A 21760-nucleotide genomic window follows, 5' to 3' on the forward strand; every position below is an offset into this window, starting at 1 on the left:
CAGACATCCTTTCGCCTTGGGAGATGCAAGACGAGCCTGCATTCAAGTCACTGCAGGGATATCCGGCCTTATTTCGAGTCAGTGCATCGCGGTGTCCATTCCACTTGAGGCCGCAAATTCAGGGTCCCTCTCACATAGCTAGAGATGAGAGAAGCCTCCTCTTGAGGTGCTTGTGGTAAGGTGGTATTCCTCTGGAGTCGAAGCCAGGGTCTAACCTCTCATCTCGAGTTGATTTTTGGTCCACGGAGCTCTTTCGTGTTGCTACAGTGACCTCAGGATACCTCTAGCCTGGAAACAGTGTTCTTGGGGTTTCTCTGGAGTGCCATCAAGGAAATCAAGGCTCCTTTCATGTGTGATGTGCAACACGGAATTGCTCTGCACGCAGTGCAGGGGAATCGGGCCTCATCTCGCGGCGAGGGGGAAGTCTCATGGTTTTTCTCGAGTTGCGGCGGGAACCTGGGGTATATTCTCGAGTTACGACGGGGATGGCCCTTCCACCCACGTGTTTGTTCAGCGACGTCAGGACTCCTGCCTAGTTGCGAGGGACAACTCGGGATTCTCCTCGAGGCTTGGCAGGGCAATTGGGACGCCTCTCCAGCTGAGGCGGGAGAACAAGGGTCCCTTTCCAGGTGCCACAGGAATCCTGGGACTCTTATCAAGTTTCACGAGGAGTCAGGCATCGTCTCCTTTGGAGGCACTGATCTCCGCGTACCTCTGGAGTTTTCAAAGGATGTGAGGCCTCCGGTCGCGATGAGGTGGGGAACTAGGTCTTTCTCTGTGGTCTCCACAGGGGATTCAGACATCCTTTCGTCTTGGGAGATGCAAGACGAGCCTGCATTCAAGTCACTGCAGGGATATCCGGCCTTATTCCGAGTCAGGGCATCGCGGTGTCCATTCCACTTGAGGCCGCAAACTCAGGGTCCCTCTCACATACCTAGAGCTGAGAGAAGCCTGCTCTTGAGGTGCTTGTGGTAAGGTGGTATTCCTCTGGAGTCGAAGCCAGGGACTAACCTCTCATCTCGACTTGATTTGTGGTCCACGGAGCTCTTTTGTGTTGCTACAGTGACCTCAGGATCCCTCTAGCCTTGAAACAGTGTTCTTGGGGTTTCTCTGGAGTGCCATCAAGGAAATCAAGGCTCCTTTCATGTGTGATGTGCAACACGGTATTGCTCTGCACGCAGTGCAGGGTATCGGGCCTCATTTTGCGGCGAGGGGGAAGTCTCATGGTTTTCTCGATTTGCGGTGGGGACCTGGGGTATATTCTCGAGTTAAGACGGGGATAGCCCTTCAACCCACGTGTTTGTTCAGCGACATCAGGACTCCTGCCTAGTTGCGAGGGACAACTCGGGATTCTCCTCGAGGCTTGGCAGGGCAATTGGGACGCCTCTCCAGCTGAGGCGGGAGACCAAGGGTCCCTTTCCACGTGCCACAGAAATCCTGGGACTCCTATCAAGTTTCACGAGGAGTCAGGCATCGTCTCCTTTGGAGGCACTGATCTCCGTGTACCTCTGGAGGTTTCAAAGGATGTGAGGCCTCCGGTCGCGATGAGGTGGGGACCTAGGTCTTTCTCTGTGGTCTCCACAGGGGATTCAGACATCCTTTCGTTATGGGAAATGGAAGACGAGCCTGCATTCAAGTCACTGCAGGGATATCCGGCCTTATTTCGAGTCAGGGCATCGCGGTGTCCATTCTACTTGAGGCCGCAAATTCAGGGTCCCTCTCACATACCTAGAGCTGAGAGAAGCCTCCTCTTGAGGTGCTTGTGGTAAGGTGGTATACCTCTGGAGTCGAAGCCAGGGACTAACCTCTCATCTCGAGTTGATTTTTGGTCCACAGAGCTCTTTCGTGTGGCTACAGTGACCTCAGGTTCCTTCTAGCCTTGAAACAGTGTTCTTGGGGTTTCTCTGGAGTGCCATCAAGGAAATCAAGGCTCCTTTCATGTGTGATGTGCAACATGGAATTGCTCTGCACGCAGTGAAGGGGTATCGGGCCTCATATCGTGGCGAGGGGGAAGTCTCCTGGTTTTTCTCGAGTTGCAGCGGGAACCTGGGGTATTTTCTCGAGTTACGACGGGGATGGCCCATCCAACTACGTGTTTCTTCAGCCACGTCAGGACTCCTGCCTAGTTGCGAGGGACAACTCGGGATTCTCCTCGAGGCTTGGCAGGGCAATTGCGACGCCTCTCCAGCTGAGGCGGGAGACCAAGGGTCCCTTTCCTCGTGCCACAGGAATCCTGGGACTCCTCTCATGTTTCACGAGGAGTCAGGCATCGTCTCCTTTGGAGGCAATGATCTCCGCGTACCTCTGCAGTTTTCAAAGGATCTGAGGCCTCCGGTCGCGATGAGGTGGGGAACTAGGTCTTTCTCTGTGGTCTCCACAGGGGATTCAGACATCCTTTCGTCTTGGGAGATGGAAGACGAGCCTGCATTCAAGTCACTGCAGGGATATCCGGCCTTATTTCGAGTCAGGACATCGCGGTGTTCATTCCACTCTAGGCTGCAAACTCAGGGTCCCTCTCACATACCTAGAGCTGAGAGAAGCCTCCTCTTGAGGTACTCGTGGTGAGGTAATATTCCTCTGGAGTCGAAGCCAGGGACTAACCTCTCATCTCGACTTGATTTTTGGTCCACGGAGCTCTTTCGTGTTGCTACAGTGACCTCAGGATCCCTCTAGCCTTGAAACAGTGTTCTTGGGGTTTCTCTGGAGTGCCATCAAGGAAATTAAGGCTCCTTTCATGTGTGATGGGCAAGACGGAATTGCTCTGCACGCAGTGCAGGGGAATCGGGCGTCATCTCTCGGCGAGGGGGTAGTCTCATGGTTTTTCTCGAGTTTCGGCGGGAACCTTGGGTATATTCTCGAGTTACGACGGGGATGGCCCTTCCAACCACGTGTTTGTTCAGCGACGGCAGGACTCCTGCCTAGTTGTGAGGGACAACTCGGAATTCTCCTCGAGGCTTGGCAGGGCAATTGGGACGCCTCTCCAGCTGAGGGGGGAGACCAAGGGTCCCTTTCCACGTGCCACAGGAATCCTGGGACTCCTATCAAGTTTCACGAGGAGTCAGGCATCGTCTCCTTTGGAGGCACTGATCTCCGAGTACCTCTGGAATTTTCAAAGGATGTGAGGCCTCTGGTCGCGATGAGGTGGGAAACTAGGTCTTTCTCTGTGGTCTCCACAGGGGATTCAGACATCCTTTCGTCTTGGGAGATGCAAGACGAGCCTGCATTCAAGTCACTGCAGGGATATCCGGCCTTATTTCGAGTCAGGGCATCGCGGTGTCCATTCAACTTGAGGCCACAAACTCAGGGTCCCGCTCACATACCTAGAGCTGACAGAAGCCTCCTCTTGAGGTGCTTGTGGTAAGGTGGTATTCCTCTGGAATCGAAGCCAGGGACTAACCTCTCATCTCGAGTTGATTTTTGGTCCACGGAAGTCTTTCGTGATGCTACAGTGACCTCAGGATCCCTCTAGCCTTGAAACAGTGTTCTTGGGGTTTCTCTGGAGTGCCATCAAGGAAATTAAGGCTCCTTTCATGTGTGATGGGCAAGACGGAATTGCTCTGCACGCAGTGCAGGGGAATCGGGCGTCATCTCTCGGCGAGGGGGTAGTCTCATGGTTTTTCTCGAGTTTCGGCGGGAACCTTGGGTATATTCTCGAGTTACGACGGGGATGGCCCTTCCAACCACGTGTTTGTTCAGCGACGGCAGGACTCCTGCCTAGTTGTGAGGGAGAACTCGGAATTCTCCTCGGGGCTTGGCAGGGCAATTGGGACGCCTCTCCAGCTGAGGGGGGAGACCAAGGGTCCCTTTCCACGTGCCACAGGAATCCTGGGACTCCTATCAAGTTTCACGAGGAGTCAGGCATCGTCTCCTTTGGAGGCACTGATCTCCGTGTACCTCTGGCGGTTTCAAAGTATGTGAGGCCTCCTGTCGCGATGAGGTGGGGATACTAGGTCTTTCTCTGTGGTCTCCACAGGGGATTCAGACATCCTTTCGTCTTGGGAGATGCAAGACGAGCCTGCATTCAAGTCACTGCAGGGATATGCGGCCTTATTTCGAGTCAGGGCATCGCGGTGTCCATTCAACTTGAGGCTGCAAACTCAGGGTCCCTCTCACATACCTAAAGCTGGGAGAAGCCTCCGCTTGAGGTGCTTGTGATAAGGTTGTTTCCTCTGGAGTCGAAGCCAGGAACTAACCTCTCATCTCGAGTTGATTTTTGGTCCACGGAGCTCTTTCGCGTTGCTACAGTGACCTCAGGATCCCTCTGGCCTGGAAACAGTGTTCTTGGGGTTTCTCTGGAGTGCCATCAAGGAAATTAAGGCTCCTTTCATGTGTGATGTGCAACACAGAATTGCTCTGCAGGCAGTGCAGGGGAATCGGGCCTCATCTCGCGGCGAGGGGGAAGTCTCATGGTTTTTCTCGAGTTGCGGCGGGAACCTGGGCTATATTCTCGAGTTACGACGGGGATGGCCCTTCCACCCACGTGTTTGTTCAGCCACGTCAGGACTCCTGCCTAGTTGCGAGGGACAACTCGGGATTCTCCTTGAGGCTTGGCAGGGCAATTGGGACGCCTCACCAGCTGAGGCGGGAGACCAAGGGTCCCTTTCCTCGTGCCACAGGAATCCTGGCACTCCTATCAAGTTTCATGAGGCATCAGGCATCGTCTCCTTTGGAGGCACTGATCTCCGCGTACCTCTGGAGTTTTCAAAGGATGTGAGGCCTAAGGTCGCAATGAGGTGGGGAACTAGATCTTTCTCTGAGGTCTCCACAGGGGATTCAGACATCCTTTCGCCTTGGGAGATGCAAGACGAGCCTGCATTCAAGTCACTGCAGGGATATCCGGCCTTATTTCGAGTCAGGGCATCGCGGTGTCCATTCCACTTGAGGCCGCAAACTCAGGGTCCCTCTCACACAGCTAGAGATGAGAGAAGCCTCCTCTTGAGGTGCTTGTGGTAAGGTGCTATTCCTCTGGAGTCGAAGCCAGGGACTAACCTCTCATCTCGAGTTGATTTTTGGTCCACGGAGCTCTTTCGTGTTGCTACAGTTACCTCAGGATCCCTCTAGCCTGGAAACAGTGTTCTTGGGGTTTCTCTGGAGTGCCATCAAGGAAATCAAGGCTCCTTTCATGTGTGATGTGCAACACGGAATTGCTCTGCACGCAGTGCAGGGGAATCGGGCCTCATCTCGCGGCGAGGGGGAAGTCTCATGGTTTTTCTCGAGTTGCGGCGGGAACCTGGGGTATATTCTCGAGTTACGACGGGGATGGCCCTTCCACCCACGTGTTTGTTCAGCGACGTCAGGACTCCTGCCTAGTTGCGAGGGACAACTCGGGATTCTCCTCGAGGCTTGGCAGGGCAATTGGGACGCCTCTCCAGCTGAGGGGGGAGACCAAGGGTCCCTTTCCACGTGCCACAGGAATCCTGGGACTCCTATCAAGTTTCACGAGGAGTCAGGCATCGTCTCCTTTGGAGGCACTGATCTCCGCGTACCTCTGGAGTTTTCAAAGGATGTGACGCCTCCGGTCGCGATGAGGTGGGGTACTAGGTCTTTCTCTGTGGTCTCCACAGGGGATTCAGACATCCTTTCATCTTGGGAGATGCAAGACGAGCCTGCATTCAAGTCACTGCAGGGATATGCGGCCTTATTTCGAGTCAGGGCATCGCAGTGTCCATTCCACTTGAGGCTGCAAACTCAGGGTCCCTCCCACATACCTAAAGCTGCGAGAAGCCTCCGCTTGAAGTGCTTGTGATAAGGTGGTTTCCTCTGGAGTCGAAGCCAGGGACTAACCTATCATCTCGAGTTGATTTTTGGTCCACGGAGCTCTTTCGTGTTGCTACAGTGACCTCAGGATCCCTCTGGCCTTGAAACAGTGTTCTTGGGGTTTCTCTGGAGTGCCATCAAGGAAATTAAGGCTCCTTTCATGTGTGATGTGCAACACAGAATTGCTCTGCAGGCAGTGCAGGGGAATCGGGCCTCATCTCGCGGCGAGGGGGAAGTCTCATGGTTTTTCTCGAGTTGCGGCGGGAACCTGGGCTATATTCTCGAGTTACGACGGGGATGGCCCTTCCACCCACGTGTTTGTTCAGCCACGTCAGGACTCCTGCCTAGTTGCGAGGGACAACTCGGGATTCTCCTTGAGGCTTGGCAGGGAAATTGGGACGCCTCTGAGCTGAGGCGGGAGACCAAGGGTCCCTTTCCTCATGCCACAGGAATCCTGGGACTCCTATCAAGTTTCACGAGGAGTCAGGCATCGTCTCCTTTGGAGGCACTGATCTCCGCGTACCTCTGGAGTTTTCAAAGGATGTGAGGCCTCCGGTCGCGATGAGGTGGGGAACTAGGTCTTTCTCTGTGGTCTCCACAGGGGATTCAGACATCCTTTCGTCTTGGGAGATGCAAGACGAGCCTGCATTCAAGTCACTGCAGGGATATCCGGCCTTATTCCGAGTCAGGGCATCGCGGTGTCCATTCCACTTGAGGCCGCAAACTCAGGGTCCCTCTCACATACCTAGAGCTGAGAGAAGCCTGCTCTTGAGGTGCTTGTGGTAAGGTGGTATTCCTCTGGAGTCGAAGCCAGGGACTAACCTTTCATCTCGAGTTGATTTGTGGTCCACGGAGCTCTTTTGTGTTGCTACAGTGACCTCAGGATCCCTCTAGCCTTGAAACAGTGTTCTTGGGGTTTCTCTGGAGTGCCATCAAGGAAATCAAGGCTCCTTTCATGTGTGATGTGCAACACGGTATTGCTCTGCACGCAGTGCAGGGTATCGGGCCTCATTTTGCGGCGAGGGGGAAGTCTCATGGTTTTCTCGATTTGCGGTGGGGACCTGGGGTATATTCTCGAGTTAAGACGCGGATGGCCCTTCCATCCACGTGTTTGTTCAGCGACGTCAGGACTCCTGCCTAGTTGCGAGGGACAACTCGGGATTCTCCTCGAGGCTTGGCAGGGCAATTGGGACGCCTCTCCAGCTGAGGCGGGAGACCAAGGGTCCCTTTCCACGTGCCACAGGAATCCTGGGACTCCTATCAAGTTTCACGAGGAGTCAGGTATCGTCTTCTTTGGAGGCACTGATCTCCGCGTACCTCTGAAGTTTTCAAAGGATGTGAGGCCTCCGGTCGCGATGAGGTGGGGAACTAGGTCTTTCTCTGTGGTCTCCACAGGGGATTCAGACATCCTTTCATCTTGGGAGATGGAAGACGAGCCTGCATTCAAGTCACTGCAGGGATATTCGGCCTTATTTCGCGTCAGTTCATCGCAGTGTCCATTCCACTTGAGGCCGCAAACTCAGGGTCCCTCTCACATACCTAGAGCTGAGAGAAGCCTCCTCTTGAGGTGCTTGTGGTAAGGTGGTATTCCTCTGGAGTCGAAGCCAGGGACTAACCTCTCATCTCGAGGTGATTTTTGAGCCATGGAGCTCTTTCGTGTTGCTACAGTGACCTCAGGTTCCCTCTAGCCTTGAAACAGTGTTCTTGGGGTTTCTCTGGAGTGCCATCAAGGAAATCAAGGCTCCTTCCATGTTTGATGTGCAACACGGAATTGCTCTGCATGCAGTGCAGGGGAATCGGGCCTCATCTCGCGGCGAGGGGGAAGTCTCATGGTTTTTCTCGAGTTGCGGCGGGAACCTGGGGTATATTCTCGAGTTATGACGGGGATGGCCCTTCCAGGCACGTGTTTGTTCAGCGACGTCAGGACTCCTGCCTAGTTGCGAGGGACAACTCGGAATTCTCCTCGAGGCTTGGCTGGGCAATTGGGTCGCCTCTTCAGCTGAGGCGGGAGACCAAGGGTCCCTTTCCATGTGACACATGAATCCTGGGACTCGTATCAAGTTTCACGAGGAGTCAGGCATCGCCTCCTTTGGAGGCACTGATCTCCGCGTACCTCTGGCGTTTTGAAGGGATGTGAGGCCTCCGGTCGCGATGAGGTGGGGAACTAGATCTTTCTCTGAGGTCTCCACAGGGGATTCAGACATCCTTTCGCCTTGGGAGATGCAAGACGAGCCTGCATTCAAGTCACTGCAGGGATATCCGGCCTTATTTCGAGTCAGTGCATCGCGGTGTCCATTCCACTTGAGGCCGCAAACTCAGGGTCCCTCTCACATAGCTAGAGATGAGAGAAGCCTCCTCTTGAGGTGCTTGTGGTAAGGTGGTATTCCTCTGGAGTCGAAGCCAGGGACTAACCTCTCATCTCGAGTTGATTTTTGGTCCACGGAGCTCTTTCGTGTTGCTACAATGACCTCAGGATCCCTCTAGCCTGGAAACAGTGTTCTTGGGGTTTCTCTGGAGTGCCACCAAGGAAATCAAGGCTCCTTTCATGTGTGATGTGCAACACGGAATTGCTCTGCATGCAGTGCAGGGGAATCGGGCCTCATCTCGCGGCGAGGGGGAAGTCTCATGGTTTTTCTCGAGTTGCGGCGGGACCCTGGGGTATATTCTCGAGTTACGACGGGGATGGCCCTTCCACCCACGTGTTTGTTCAGCGACGTCAGGACTCCTGCCTAGTTGCGAGGGACAACTCGGGATTCTCCTCGAGGCTTGGCAGGGAAATTGGGACGCCTCTCCAGCTGAGGCGGGAGACCAAGGTTCCCTTTCCACGTGCCACAGGAATCCTGGGACTCCTATCAAGTTTCACGAGGAGTCAGGCATCGTCTCCTTTGGAGGCACTGATCTCCGTGTACCTCTGGCGGTTTCAAAGTATGTGAGGCCTCCTGTCGCGATGAGGTGGGGATACTAGGTCTTTCACTGTGGTCTCCACAGGGGATTCAGACATCCTTTCGTCTTGGGAGATGCAAGACGAGCCTGCATTCAAGTCACTGCAGGGATATGCGGCCTTATTTCGAGTCAGGGCATCGCGGTGTCCATTCCACTTGAGGCTGCAAACTCAGGGTCCCTCTCACATACCTAAAGCTGGGAGAAGCCTCCGCTTGAGGTCCTTGTGATAAGGTTGTTTCCTCTGGAGTCGAAGCCAGGAACTAACCTCTCATCTCGAGTTGATTTTTGGTCCACGGAGCTCTTTCGTGTTGCTACAGTGACCTCAGGATCCCTCTGGCCTGGAAACAGTGTTCTTGGGGTTTCTCTGGAGTGCCATCAAGGAAATTAAGGCTCCTTTCATGTGTGATGTGCAACACAGAATTGCTCTGCAGGCAGTGCAGGGGAATCGGGCCTCATCTCGCGGCGAGGGGGAAGTCTCATGGTTTTTCTCGAGTTGCGGCGGGAACCTGGGCTATATTCTCGAGTTACGACGGGGATGGCCCTTCCACCCACGTGTTTGTTCAGCGACGTCAGGACTCCTGCCTAGTTGCGAGGGACAACTCGGGATTCTCCTTGAGGCTTGGCAGGGCAATTGGGACGCCTCTCCAGCTGAGGCGGGAGACCAAGGGTCCCTTTCCTCGTGCCACAGGAATCCTGGCACTCCTATCAAGTTTCACGAGGAGTCAGGCATCGTCTCCTTTGGAGGCACTGATCTCCGTGTACCTCTGGAGTTTTCAAAGGATGTGAGGCCTACGGTCGCAATGAGGTGGGCAACTAGGTCTTTCTCTGTGGTCTCCACAGGGGATTCAGACATCCTTTCATCTTGGGAGATGCAATACGAGCCTGCATTCAAGTCACTGCAGGGATATCCGGCCTTATTTCGAGTCAGGGCATCGCGGTGTCCATTCCACTTGAGGCCGCAAACTCAGGGTCCCTCTCACATACCTAGACCTGAGAGAAGCCTCCTCTTGAGGTATTCGTGGTGAGGTAATATTCCTCTGGATTCGAAGCCAGGGACTAACCTCTCATCTCGACTTGATTTTTGGTCCACGGAGCTCTTTCATGTTGCTACAGTGACCTCAGGATCCCTCTAGCCTTGAAACAGTGTTCTTGGGGTTTCTCTGGAGTGCCATCAAGGAAATCAAGGCTCCTTTCATGTGTGATGTGCAAGACGGAATTGCTCTGCACACAGTGCAGGGGAATCGGGCGTCATCTCTCGGCGAGGGGGTAGTCCAATGGTTTTTCTCGAGTTGCGGCGGGAACCTGGGTTATATTCTCGAGTTACGACGGGGATGGCCCTTCCACCCACGTGTTTGTTCAGCGACGTCAGGACTCCTGCCTAGTTGCGAGGGACAACTCGGGATTCTCCTCGAGGCTTGGCAGGGAAATTGGGACGCCTCTCCAGCTGAGGCGGGAGACCAAGGTTCCCTTTCCACGTGCCACAGGAATCCTGGGACTCCTATCAAGTTTCACGAGGAGTCAGGCATCGTCTCCTTTGGAGGCACTGATCTCCGTGTACCTCTGGCGGTTTCAAAGTATGTGAGGCCTCCTGTCGCGATGAGGTGGGGATACTAGGTCTTTCACTGTGGTCTCCACAGGGGATTCAGACATCCTTTCGTCTTGGGAGATGCAAGACGAGCCTGCATTCAAGTCACTGCAGGGATATGCGGCCTTATTTCGAGTCAGGGCATCGCGGTGTCCATTCCACTTGAGGCTGCAAACTCAGGGTCCCTCTCACATACCTAAAGCTGGGAGAAGCCTCCGCTTGAGGTCCTTGTGATAAGGTTGTTTCCTCTGGAGTCGAAGCCAGGAACTAACCTCTCATCTCGAGTTGATTTTTGGTCCACGGAGCTCTTTCGTGTTGCTACAGTGACCTCAGGATCCCTCTGGCCTGGAAACAGTGTTCTTGGGGTTTCTCTGGAGTGCCATCAAGGAAATTAAGGCTCCTTTCATGTGTGATGTGCAACACAGAATTGCTCTGCAGGCAGTGCAGGGGAATCGGGCCTCATCTCGCGGCGAGGGGGAAGTCTCATGGTTTTTCTCGAGTTGCGGCGGGAACCTGGGCTATATTCTCGAGTTACGACGGGGATGGCCCTTCCACCCACGTGTTTGTTCAGCGACGTCAGGACTCCTGCCTAGTTGCGAGGGACAACTCGGGATTCTCCTTGAGGCTTGGCAGGGCAATTGGGACGCCTCTCCAGCTGAGGCGGGAGACCAAGGGTCCCTTTCCTCGTGCCACAGGAATCCTGGCACTCCTATCAAGTTTCACGAGGAGTCAGGCATCGTCTCCTTTGGAGGCACTGATCTCCGTGTACCTCTGGAGTTTTCAAAGGATGTGAGGCCTACGGTCGCAATGAGGTGGGCAACTAGGTCTTTCTCTGTGGTCTCCACAGGGGATTCAGACATCCTTTCGTCTTGGGAGATGCAATACGAGCCTGCATTCAAGTCACTGCAGGGATATCCGGCCTTATTTCGAGTCAGGGCATCGCGGTGTCCATTCCACTTGAGGCCGCAAACTCAGGGTCCCTCTCACATACCTAGACCTGAGAGAAGCCTCCTCTTGAGGTATTCGTGGTGAGGTAATATTCCTCTGGATTCGAAGCCAGGGACTAACCTCTCATCTCGACTTGATTTTTGGTCCACGGAGCTCTTTCATGTTGCTACAGTGACCTCAGGATCCCTCTAGCCTTGAAACAGTGTTCTTGGGGTTTCTCTGGAGTGCCATCAAGGAAATCAAGGCTCCTTTCATGTGTGATGTGCAAGACGGAATTGCTCTGCACACAGTGCAGGGGAATCGGGCGTCATCTCTCGGCGAGGGGGTAGTCCAATGGTTTTTCTCGAGTTGCGGCGGGAACCTGGGTTATATTCTCGAGTTACGACGGGGATGGCCCTTCCACCCACGTGTTTGTTCAGCGACGTCAGGACTCCTGCCTAGTTGCGAGGGACAACTCGGGATTCTCCTCGAGGCTTGGCAGGGCAATTGGGACGCCTCTCCAGCTGAGGGGGGAGACCAAGGGTCCCTTTCCACGTTCCACAGGAATCCTGGGACTCCTATCAAGTTTCACGAGGAGTCAGGCATCGTCTCCTTTGGAGGCACTGATCTCCGCGTACCTCTGGAGTTTTCAAAGGGTGTGAGGCCTCCGGTCGCGATGAGGTGGGGTACTAGGTCTTTCTCTGTGGTCTCCACAGGGGATTCAGATATCCTTTCGTCTTGGGAGATGCAAGACGAGCCTGCATTCAAGTCACTGCAGGGATATGCGGCCTTATTTCGAGTCAGGGCATCGCAGTGTCCATTCCACTTGAGGCTGCAAACTCAGGGTCCCTCCCACATACCTAAAGCTGGGAGAAGCCTCCGCTTGAGGTGCTTGTGATAAGGTGGTTTCCTCTGGAGTCGAAGCCAGGGACTAACCTCTCATCTCGAGTTGATTTTTGGTCCACGGAGCTCTTTCTTGTTGCTACAGTGACCTCAGGATTCCTCTAGCCTTGAAACAGTGTTCTTGGGGTTTCTCTGGAGTGCCATCAAGGAAATTAAGGCTCCTTTCATGTGTGATGTGCAACACAGAATTGCTCTGCAGGCAGTGCAGGGGAATCGGGCCTCATCTCGTGGCGAGGGGGAAGTCTCATGGTTTTTCTCGAGTTGCGGCGGGAACCTGGGCTATATTCTCGAGTTACGACGGGGATGGCCCTTCCACCCACGTGTTTGTTCAGCCACGTCAGGACTCCTGCCTAGTTGCGAGGGACAACTCGGGATTCTCCTTGAGGCTTGGCAGGGAAATTGGGACGCCTCTCCAGCTGAGGCGGGAGACCAAGGGTCCCTTTCCTCATGCCACAGGAATCCTGGGACTCCTATCAAGTTTCACGAGGAGTCAGGCATCGTCTCCTTTGGAGGCACTGATCTCCGCGTACCTCTGGAGTTTTCAAAGGATGTGAGGCCTCCGGTCGCGATGAGGTGGGGACCTAGGTCTTTCTCTGTGGTCTCCACACGGGATTCAGACATCCTTTCGTCTTGGGAGATGCAAGACGAGCCTGCATTCAAGTCACTGCAGGGATATCCGGCCTTATTCCGAGTCAGGGCATCGCGGTGTCCATTCCACTTGAGGCCGCAAACTCAGGGTCCCTCTCACATACCTAGAGCTGAGAGAAGCCTGCTCTTGAGGTGCTTGTGGTAAGGTGGTATTCCTCTGGAGTCGAAGCCAGGGACTAACCTTTCATCTCGAGTTGATTTGTGGTCCACGGAGCTCTTTTGTGTTGCTACAGTGACCTCAGGATCCCTCTAGCCTTGAAACAGTGTTCTTGGGGTTTCTCTGGAGTGCCATCAAGGAAATCAAGGCTCCTTTCATGTGTGATGTGCAACACGGTATTGCTCTGCACGCAGTGCAGGGTATCGGGCCTCATTTTGCGGCGAGGGGGAAGTCTCATGGTTTTCTCGATTTGCGGTGGGGACCTGGGGTATATTCTCGAGTTAAGACGCGGATGGCCCTTCCATCCACGTGTTTGTTCAGCGACGTCAGGACTCCTGCCTAGTTGCGAGGGACAACTCGGGATTCTCCTCGAGGCTTGGCAGGGCAATTGGGACGCCTCTCCAGCTGAGGCGGGAGACCAAGGGTCCCTTTCCACGTGCCACAGGAATCCTGGGACTCCTATCAAGTTTCACGAGGAGTCAGGTATCGTCTTCTTTGGAGGCACTGATCTCCGCGTACCTCTGAAGTTTTCAAAGGATGTGAGGCCTCCGGTCGCGATGAGGTGGGGAACTAGGTCTTTCTCTGTGGTCTCCACAGGGGATTCAGACATCCTTTCATCTTGGGAGATGGAAGACGAGCCTGCATTCAAGTCACTGCAGGGATATTCGGCCTTATTTCGCGTCAGTTCATCGCAGTGTCCATTCCACTTGAGGCCGCAAACTCAGGGTCCCTCTCACATACCTAGAGCTGAGAGAAGCCTCCTCTTGAGGTGCTTGTGGTAAGGTGGTATTCCTCTGGAGTCGAAGCCAGGGACTAACCTCTCATCTCGAGGTGATTTTTGAGCCATGGAGCTCTTTCGTGTTGCTACAGTGACCTCAGGTTCCCTCTAGCCTTGAAACAGTGTTCTTGGGGTTTCTCTGGAGTGCCATCAAGGAAATCAAGGCTCCTTCCATGTTTGATGTGCAACACGGAATTGCTCTGCATGCAGTGCAGGGGAATCGGGCCTCATCTCGCGGCGAGGGGGAAGTCTCATGGTTTTTCTCGAGTTGCGGCGGGAACCTGGGGTATATTCTCGAGTTATGACGGGGATGGCCCTTCCAGGCACGTGTTTGTTCAGCGACGTCAGGACTCCTGCCTAGTTGCGAGGGACAACTCGGAATTCTCCTCGAGGCTTGGCTGGGCAATTGGGTCGCCTCTTCAGCTGAGGCGGGAGACCAAGGGTCCCTTTCCATGTGACACATGAATCCTGGGACTCGTATCAAGTTTCACGAGGAGTCAGGCATCGCCTCCTTTGGAGGCACTGATCTCCGCGTACCTCTGGCGTTTTGAAGGGATGTGAGGCCTCCGGTCGCGATGAGGTGGGGAACTAGATCTTTCTCTGAGGTCTCCACAGGGGATTCAGACATCCTTTCGCCTTGGGAGATGCAAGACGAGCCTGCATTCAAGTCACTGCAGGGATATCCGGCCTTATTTCGAGTCAGTGCATCGCGGTGTCCATTCCACTTGAGGCCGCAAACTCAGGGTCCCTCTCACATAGCTAGAGATGAGAGAAGCCTCCTCTTGAGGTGCTTGTGGTAAGGTGGTATTCCTCTGGAGTCGAAGCCAGGGACTAACCTCTCATCTCGAGTTGATTTTTGGTCCACGGAGCTCTTTCGTGTTGCTACAGTGACCTCAGGATCCCTCTAGCCTGGAAACAGTGTTCTTGGGGTTTCTCTGGAGTGCCACCAAGGAAATCAAGGCTCCTTTCATGTGTGATGTGCAACACGGAATTGCTCTGCATGCAGTGCAGGGGAATCGGGCCTCATCTCGCGGCGAGGGGGAAGTCTCATGGTTTTTCTCGAGTTGCGGCGGGAACCTGGGGTATATTCTCGAGTTACGACGGGGATGGCCCTTCCACCCACGTGTTTGTTCAGCGACGTCAGGACTCCTGCCTAGTTGCGAGGGACAACTCGGGATTCTCCTCGAGGCTTGGCAGGGAAATTGGGACGCCTCTCCAGCTGAGGCGGGAGACCAAGGTTCCCTTTCCACGTGCCACAGGAATCCTGGGACTCCTATCAAGTTTCACGAGGAGTCAGGCATCGTCTCCTTTGGAGGCACTGATCTCCGTGTACCTCTGGCGGTTTCAAAGTATGTGAGGCCTCCTGTCGCGATGAGGTGGGGATACTAGGTCTTTCACTGTGGTCTCCACAGGGGATTCAGACATCCTTTCGTCTTGGGAGATGCAAGACGAGCCTGCATTCAAGTCACTGCAGGGATATGCGGCCTTATTTCGAGTCAGGGCATCGCGGTGTCCATTCCACTTGAGGCTGCAAACTCAGGGTCCCTCTCACATACCTAAAGCTGGGAGAAGCCTCCGCTTGAGGTCCTTGTGATAAGGTTGTTTCCTCTGGAGTCGAAGCCAGGAACTAACCTCTCATCTCGAGTTGATTTTTGGTCCACGGAGCTCTTTCGTGTTGCTACAGTGACCTCAGGATCCCTCTGGCCTGGAAACAGTGTTCTTGGGGTTTCTCTGGAGTGCCATCAAGGAAATTAAGGCTCCTTTCATGTGTGATGTGCAACACAGAATTGCTCTGCAGGCAGTGCAGGGGAATCGGGCCTCATCTCGCGGCGAGGGGGAAGTCTCATGGTTTTTCTCGAGTTGCGGCGGGAACCTGGGCTATATTCTCGAGTTACGACGGGGATGGCCCTTCCACCCACGTGTTTGTTCAGCGACGTCAGGACTCCTGCCTAGTTGCGAGGGACAACTCGGGATTCTCCTTGAGGCTTGGCAGGGCAATTGGGACGCCTCTCCAGCTGAGGCGGGAGACCAAGGGTCCCTTTCCTCGTGCCACAGGAATCCTGGCACTCCTATCAAGTTTCACGAGGAGTCAGGCATCGTCTCCTTTGGAGGCACTGATCTCCGTGTACCTCTGGAGTTTTCAAAGGATGTGAGGCCTACGGTCGCAATGAGGTGGGCAACTAGGTCTTTCTCTGTGGTCTCCACAGGGGATTCAGACATCCTTTCGTCTTGGGAGATGCAATACGAGCCTGCATTCAAGTCACTGCAGGGATATCCGGCCTTATTTCGAGTCAGGGCATCGCGGTGTCCATTCCACTTGAGGCCGCAAACTCAGGGTCCCTCTCACATACCTAGACCTGAGAGAAGCCTCCTCTTGAGGTATTCGTGGTGAGGTAATATTCCTCTGGATTCGAAGCCAGGGACTAACCTCTCATCTCGACTTGATTTTTGGTCCACGGAGCTCTTTCATGTTGCTACAGTGACCTCAGGATCCCTCTAGCCTTGAAACAGTGTTCTTGGGGTTTCTCTGGAGTGCCATCAAGGAAATCAAGGCTCCTTTCATGTGTGATGTGCAAGACGGAATTGCTCTGCACACAGTGCAGGGGAATCGGGCGTCATCTCTCGGCGAGGGGGTAGTCCAATGGTTTTTCTCGAGTTGCGGCGGGAACCTGGGTTATATTCTCGAGTTACGACGGGGATGGCCCTTCCACCCACGTGTTTGTTCAGCGACGTCAGGACTCCTGCCTAGTTGCGAGGGACAACTCGGGATTCTCCTCGAGGCTTGGCAGGGAAATTGGGACGCCTCTCCAGCTGAGGCGGGAGACCAAGGTTCCCTTTCCACGTGCCACAGGAATCCTGGGACTCCTATCAAGTTTCACGAGGAGTCAGGCATCGTCTCCTTTGGAGGCACTGATCTCCGTGTACCTCTGGCGGTTTCAAAGTATGTGAGGCCTCCTGTCGCGATGAGGTGGGGATACTAGGTCTTTCACTGTGGTCTCCACAGGGGATTCAGACATCCTTTCGTCTTGGGAGATGCAAGACGAGCCTGCATTCAAGTCACTGCAGGGATATGCGGCCTTATTTCGAGTCAGGGCATCGCGGTGTCCATTCCACTTGAGGCTGCAAACTCAGGGTCCCTCTCACATACCTAAAGCTGGGAGAAGCCTCCGCTTGAGGTCCTTGTGATAAGGTTGTTTCCTCTGGAGTCGAAGCCAGGAACTAACCTCTCATCTCGAGTTGATTTTTGGTCCACGGAGCTCTTTCGTGTTGCTACAGTGACCTCAGGATCCCTCTGGCCTGGAAACAGTGTTCTTGGGGTTTCTCTGGAGTGCCATCAAGGAAATTAAGGCTCCTTTCATGTGTGATGTGCAACACAGAATTGCTCTGCAGGCAGTGCAGGGGAATCGGGCCTCATCTCGCGGCGAGGGGGAAGTCTCATGGTTTTTCTCGAGTTGCGGCGGGAACCTGGGCTATATTCTCGAGTTACGACGGGGATGGCCCTTCCACCCACGTGTTTGTTCAGCGACGTCAGGACTCCTGCCTAGTTGCGAGGGACAACTCGGGATTCTCCTTGAGGCTTGGCAGGGCAATTGGGACGCCTCTCCAGCTGAGGCGGGAGACCAAGGGTCCCTTTCCTCGTGCCACAGGAATCCTGGCACTCCTATCAAGTTTCACGAGGAGTCAGGCATCGTCTCCTTTGGAGGCACTGATCTCCGTGTACCTCTGGAGTTTTCAAAGGATGTGAGGCCTACGGTCGCAATGAGGTGGGCAACTAGGTCTTTCTCTGTGGTCTCCACAGGGGATTCAGACATCCTTTCGTCTTGGGAGATGCAATACGAGCCTGCATTCAAGTCACTGCAGGGATATCCGGCCTTATTTCGAGTCAGGGCATCGCGGTGTCCATTCCACTTGAGGCCGCAAACTCAGGGTCCCTCTCACATACCTAGACCTGAGAGAAGCCTCCTCTTGAGGTATTCGTGGTGAGGTAATATTCCTCTGGATTCGAAGCCAGGGACTAACCTCTCATCTCGACTTGATTTTTGGTCCACGGAGCTCTTTCATGTTGCTACAGTGACCTCAGGATCCCTCTAGCCTTGAAACAGTGTTCTTGGGGTTTCTCTGGAGTGCCATCAAGGAAATCAAGGCTCCTTTCATGTGTGATGTGCAAGACGGAATTGCTCTGCACACAGTGCAGGGGAATCGGGCGTCATCTCTCGGCGAGGGGGTAGTCCAATGGTTTTTCTCGAGTTGCGGCGGGAACCTGGGTTATATTCTCGAGTTACGACGGGGATGGCCCTTCCACCCACGTGTTTGTTCAGCGACGTCAGGACTCCTGCCTAGTTGCGAGGGACAACTCGGGATTCTCCTCGAGGCTTGGCAGGGCAATTGGGACGCCTCTCCAGCTGAGGGGGGAGACCAAGGGTCCCTTTCCACGTTCCACAGGAATCCTGGGACTCCTATCAAGTTTCACGAGGAGTCAGGCATCGTCTCCTTTGGAGGCACTGATCTCCGCGTACCTCTGGAGTTTTCAAAGGATGTGAGGCCTCCGGTCGCGATGAGGTGGGGTACTAGGTCTTTCTCTGTGGTCTCCACAGGGGATTCAGATATCCTTTCGTCTTGGGAGATGCAAGACGAGCCTGCATTCAAGTCACTGCAGGGATATGCGGCCTTATTTCGAGTCAGGGCATCGCAGTGTCCATTCCACTTGAGGCTGCAAACTCAGGGTCCCTCCCACATACCTAAAGCTGGGAGAAGCCTCCGCTTGAGGTGCTTGTGATAAGGTGGTTTCCTCTGGAGTCGAAGCCAGGGACTAACCTCTCATCTCGAGTTGATTTTTGGTCCACGGAGCTCTTTCTTGTTGCTACAGTGACCTCAGGATTCCTCTAGCCTTGAAACAGTGTTCTTGGGGTTTCTCTGGAGTGCCATCAAGGAAATTAAGGCTCCTTTCATGTGTGATGTGCAACACAGAATTGCTCTGCAGGCAGTGCAGGGGAATCGGGCCTCATCTCGTGGCGAGGGGGAAGTCTCATGGTTTTTCTCGAGTTGCGGCGGGAACCTGGGCTATATTCTCGAGTTACGACGGGGATGGCCCTTCCACCCACGTGTTTGTTCAGCCACGTCAGGACTCCTGCCTAGTTGCGAGGGACAACTCGGGATTCTCCTTGAGGCTTGGCAGGGAAATTGGGACGCCTCTCCAGCTGAGGCGGGAGACCAAGGGTCCCTTTCCTCATGCCACAGGAATCCTGGGACTCCTATCAAGTTTCACGAGGAGTCAGGCATCGTCTCCTTTGGAGGCACTGATCTCCGCGTACCTCTGGAGTTTTCAAAGGATGTGAGGCCTCCGGTCGCGATGAGGTGGGGACCTAGGTCTTTCTCTGTGGTCTCCACACGGGATTCAGACATCCTTTCGTCTTGGGAGATGCAAGACGAGCCTGCATTCAAGTCACTGCAGGGATATCCGGCCTTATTCCGAGTCAGGGCATCGCGGTGTCCATTCCACTTGAGGCCGCAAACTCAGGGTCCCTCTCACATACCTAGAGCTGAGAGAAGCCTGCTCTTGAGGTGCTTGTGGTAAGGTGGTATTCCTCTGGAGTCGAAGCCAGGGACTAACCTTTCATCTCGAGTTGATTTGTGGTCCACGGAGCTCTTTTGTGTTGCTACAGTGACCTCAGGATCCCTCTAGCCTTGAAACAGTGTTCTTGGGGTTTCTCTGGAGTGCCATCAAGGAAATCAAGGCTCCTTTCATGTGTGATGTGCAACACGGTATTGCTCTGCACGCAGTGCAGGGTATCGGGCCTCATTTTGCGGCGAGGGGGAAGTCTCATGGTTTTCTCGATTTGCGGTGGGGACCTGGGGTATATTCTCGAGTTAAGACGGGGATAGCCCTTCAACCCCCGTGTGTGTTCAGCGACATCAGGACTCCTGCCTAGTTGCGAGTGACAACTCGGGATTCTCCTCGAGGCTTGGCAGGGCAATTGGCATGCCTCTCCAGCTCAGGCGGGAAACCAAGGGTTCCTTTCCACGTGCCACAGGAATCCTGGGACTCCTATCAAGTTTCACGAGGAGTCAGGCTTCGTCTCCTTTGAAGGCACTGACCTCCGTGTACCTCTGGAGGTTTCAAAGGATGTGAGGCCTCCGGTCGCGATGAGGTGGGGAACTAGGTCTTTCTCTGTGGTCTCCACAGGGGATTCAGACATCCTTTCCTCATGGGAGATGCAGGACGAGCCTGCATTCAAGTCACTGCAAAGATATCTGGCCTTATTTCGAGTCAGGGCATCGCGGTGTCCATTCCACTTGAGGCCGCAAACTCAGGGTCCCTCTCACATACTTGAGCTGAGAGAAGCCTCCTCTTGAGGTGCTTGTGGTAAGGTGGTAGTCCTCTGCAGTCGAAGCCAGGGACTAACCTCTCATCTCGAGTTGATTTTTGGTCCACGGAGTTCTTTCCTGTTGCTACAGTGACCTCAGGATCCCTCTAGCCTTGAAATAGTGTTCTTGGGGTTTCTCTGGAGTGCCATCAAGGAAATCAAGGCTCCTTTCGTGTGTGATGTGCAACACGGAATTGCTCTGCATGCAGTGCAGGGGAATCGGGCCTCATCTCGGAGCGAGGGGAAAGGCTCATGGTTTTTCTCAAGTTGCGGCGGGAACCTGGGGTATATTGTCGAGTTACGACGGGAATGGCCCTTCTACCCACGTGTTTGTTCAGCCTCGTCAGAACTCCAGCCTAGTTGCGAGTGACAACTCGGGATTCTCCTCGAGGCTTGGCAACGCAATTGGGACGCCTCTCCAGCTGAGGCGGGAGACCAAGGGTCCCTTTCCACGTGCCACAGGAATCCTGGGACTCCTATCAAGTTTCACGAGGAGTCAGGCATCGTCTTTTTTGAAGGCAATGATTTCCGTGTACCTCTGGAGTTTTCAAGGATGTCAGGATTCCCGTCGCGATGAGGTGGAGAACTAAGTCTTTCTCTGTGGTCTCCAAAGGGGATTCACACATCCTTTCGTCTTGGGAAATGCAAGACGAGCCTGCATTCAAGTCACTGCAGGGATATTCGGCCTTATTTTGAGTCATGTCATCGCGGTGTCCATTCCACTTGAGGCCGCAAATCCAGGGTCCCTCTCACATACCTAGAGCTGAGAGAAGCCTCCTCTTGAGGTGCTTGTGGTAAGGTGGTATTCCTCTGGAGTCGAAGCCAGGGACTAACCGCTCATCTCGAGTTGATTTTTGGTCCACGGAGCACTTTCGTGTTGCTACAGTGACCTCAGGATCCCTCGCGCCTTGAAACAGTGTTCTTGGGATTTCTCTGGAGTGCCATCAAGGACATCAAGGCTCCTTTCATGTGTGATGTGCAACAGGGAATTGTTCTGCACGCAGTGCAGGAGAATCGGGCCTCATCTCGCGGCGAGGGGGAAGTCTCATGGTTTTTCTCGAGTTGCGGCGGGAACCTGGGGTATATTCTCGAGTTACGACGGGGATGGCCCTTCCACCCACGTGTTTGTTCAGCGACGTCAGGACTCCTGCCCAGTTGCGAGGGACAACTCGGGAATCTCCTCGAGGCATGGCAGGGCAATTGGGACGCCTCTCCAGCTGAGGCGGGAGACCAAGGGTCCCTTTCCACGTGCCACAGGAATCCTGGGACTCCTAACAAGTTTCACGAGGAGTCAGGCATCGTCTCCTTTGGAGGCACTGATCTCCGCGTACCTCTGGAGTTTTCAAAGGATGTGAGGCCTCCGGTCGCGATGAGGTGGGGAACTAGGTCTTTCTCTGTGGTCTCCACAGGGGATTCAGACATCCTTTCGTAATGGGAGATGCAAGACGAGCCTGCATTCAAGTCACTGCAGGGATATCCGGCCTTATTTCGAGTCAGGGCATCACGGTTTCCATTCCACTTGAGGCCGCAAACTCAGGGTTCCGCTCACATACCTAGAGCTGAGAGAAGCCTCCTCTTGAGGTGCTTGTGGTAAGGTGGTATTCCTCTGCAATCGAAGCCAGGGACTAACCTCTCATCTCGAGTTGATTTTTGGTCCACGGAACTCTTTCGTGATACTACAGTGACCTCAGGATCCC

Source organism: Cervus elaphus, chromosome 28 (genome assembly GCF_910594005.1).
Source record: "Cervus elaphus chromosome 28, mCerEla1.1, whole genome shotgun sequence".
Taxonomy (NCBI): Eukaryota; Metazoa; Chordata; class Mammalia; order Artiodactyla; family Cervidae; genus Cervus; species Cervus elaphus.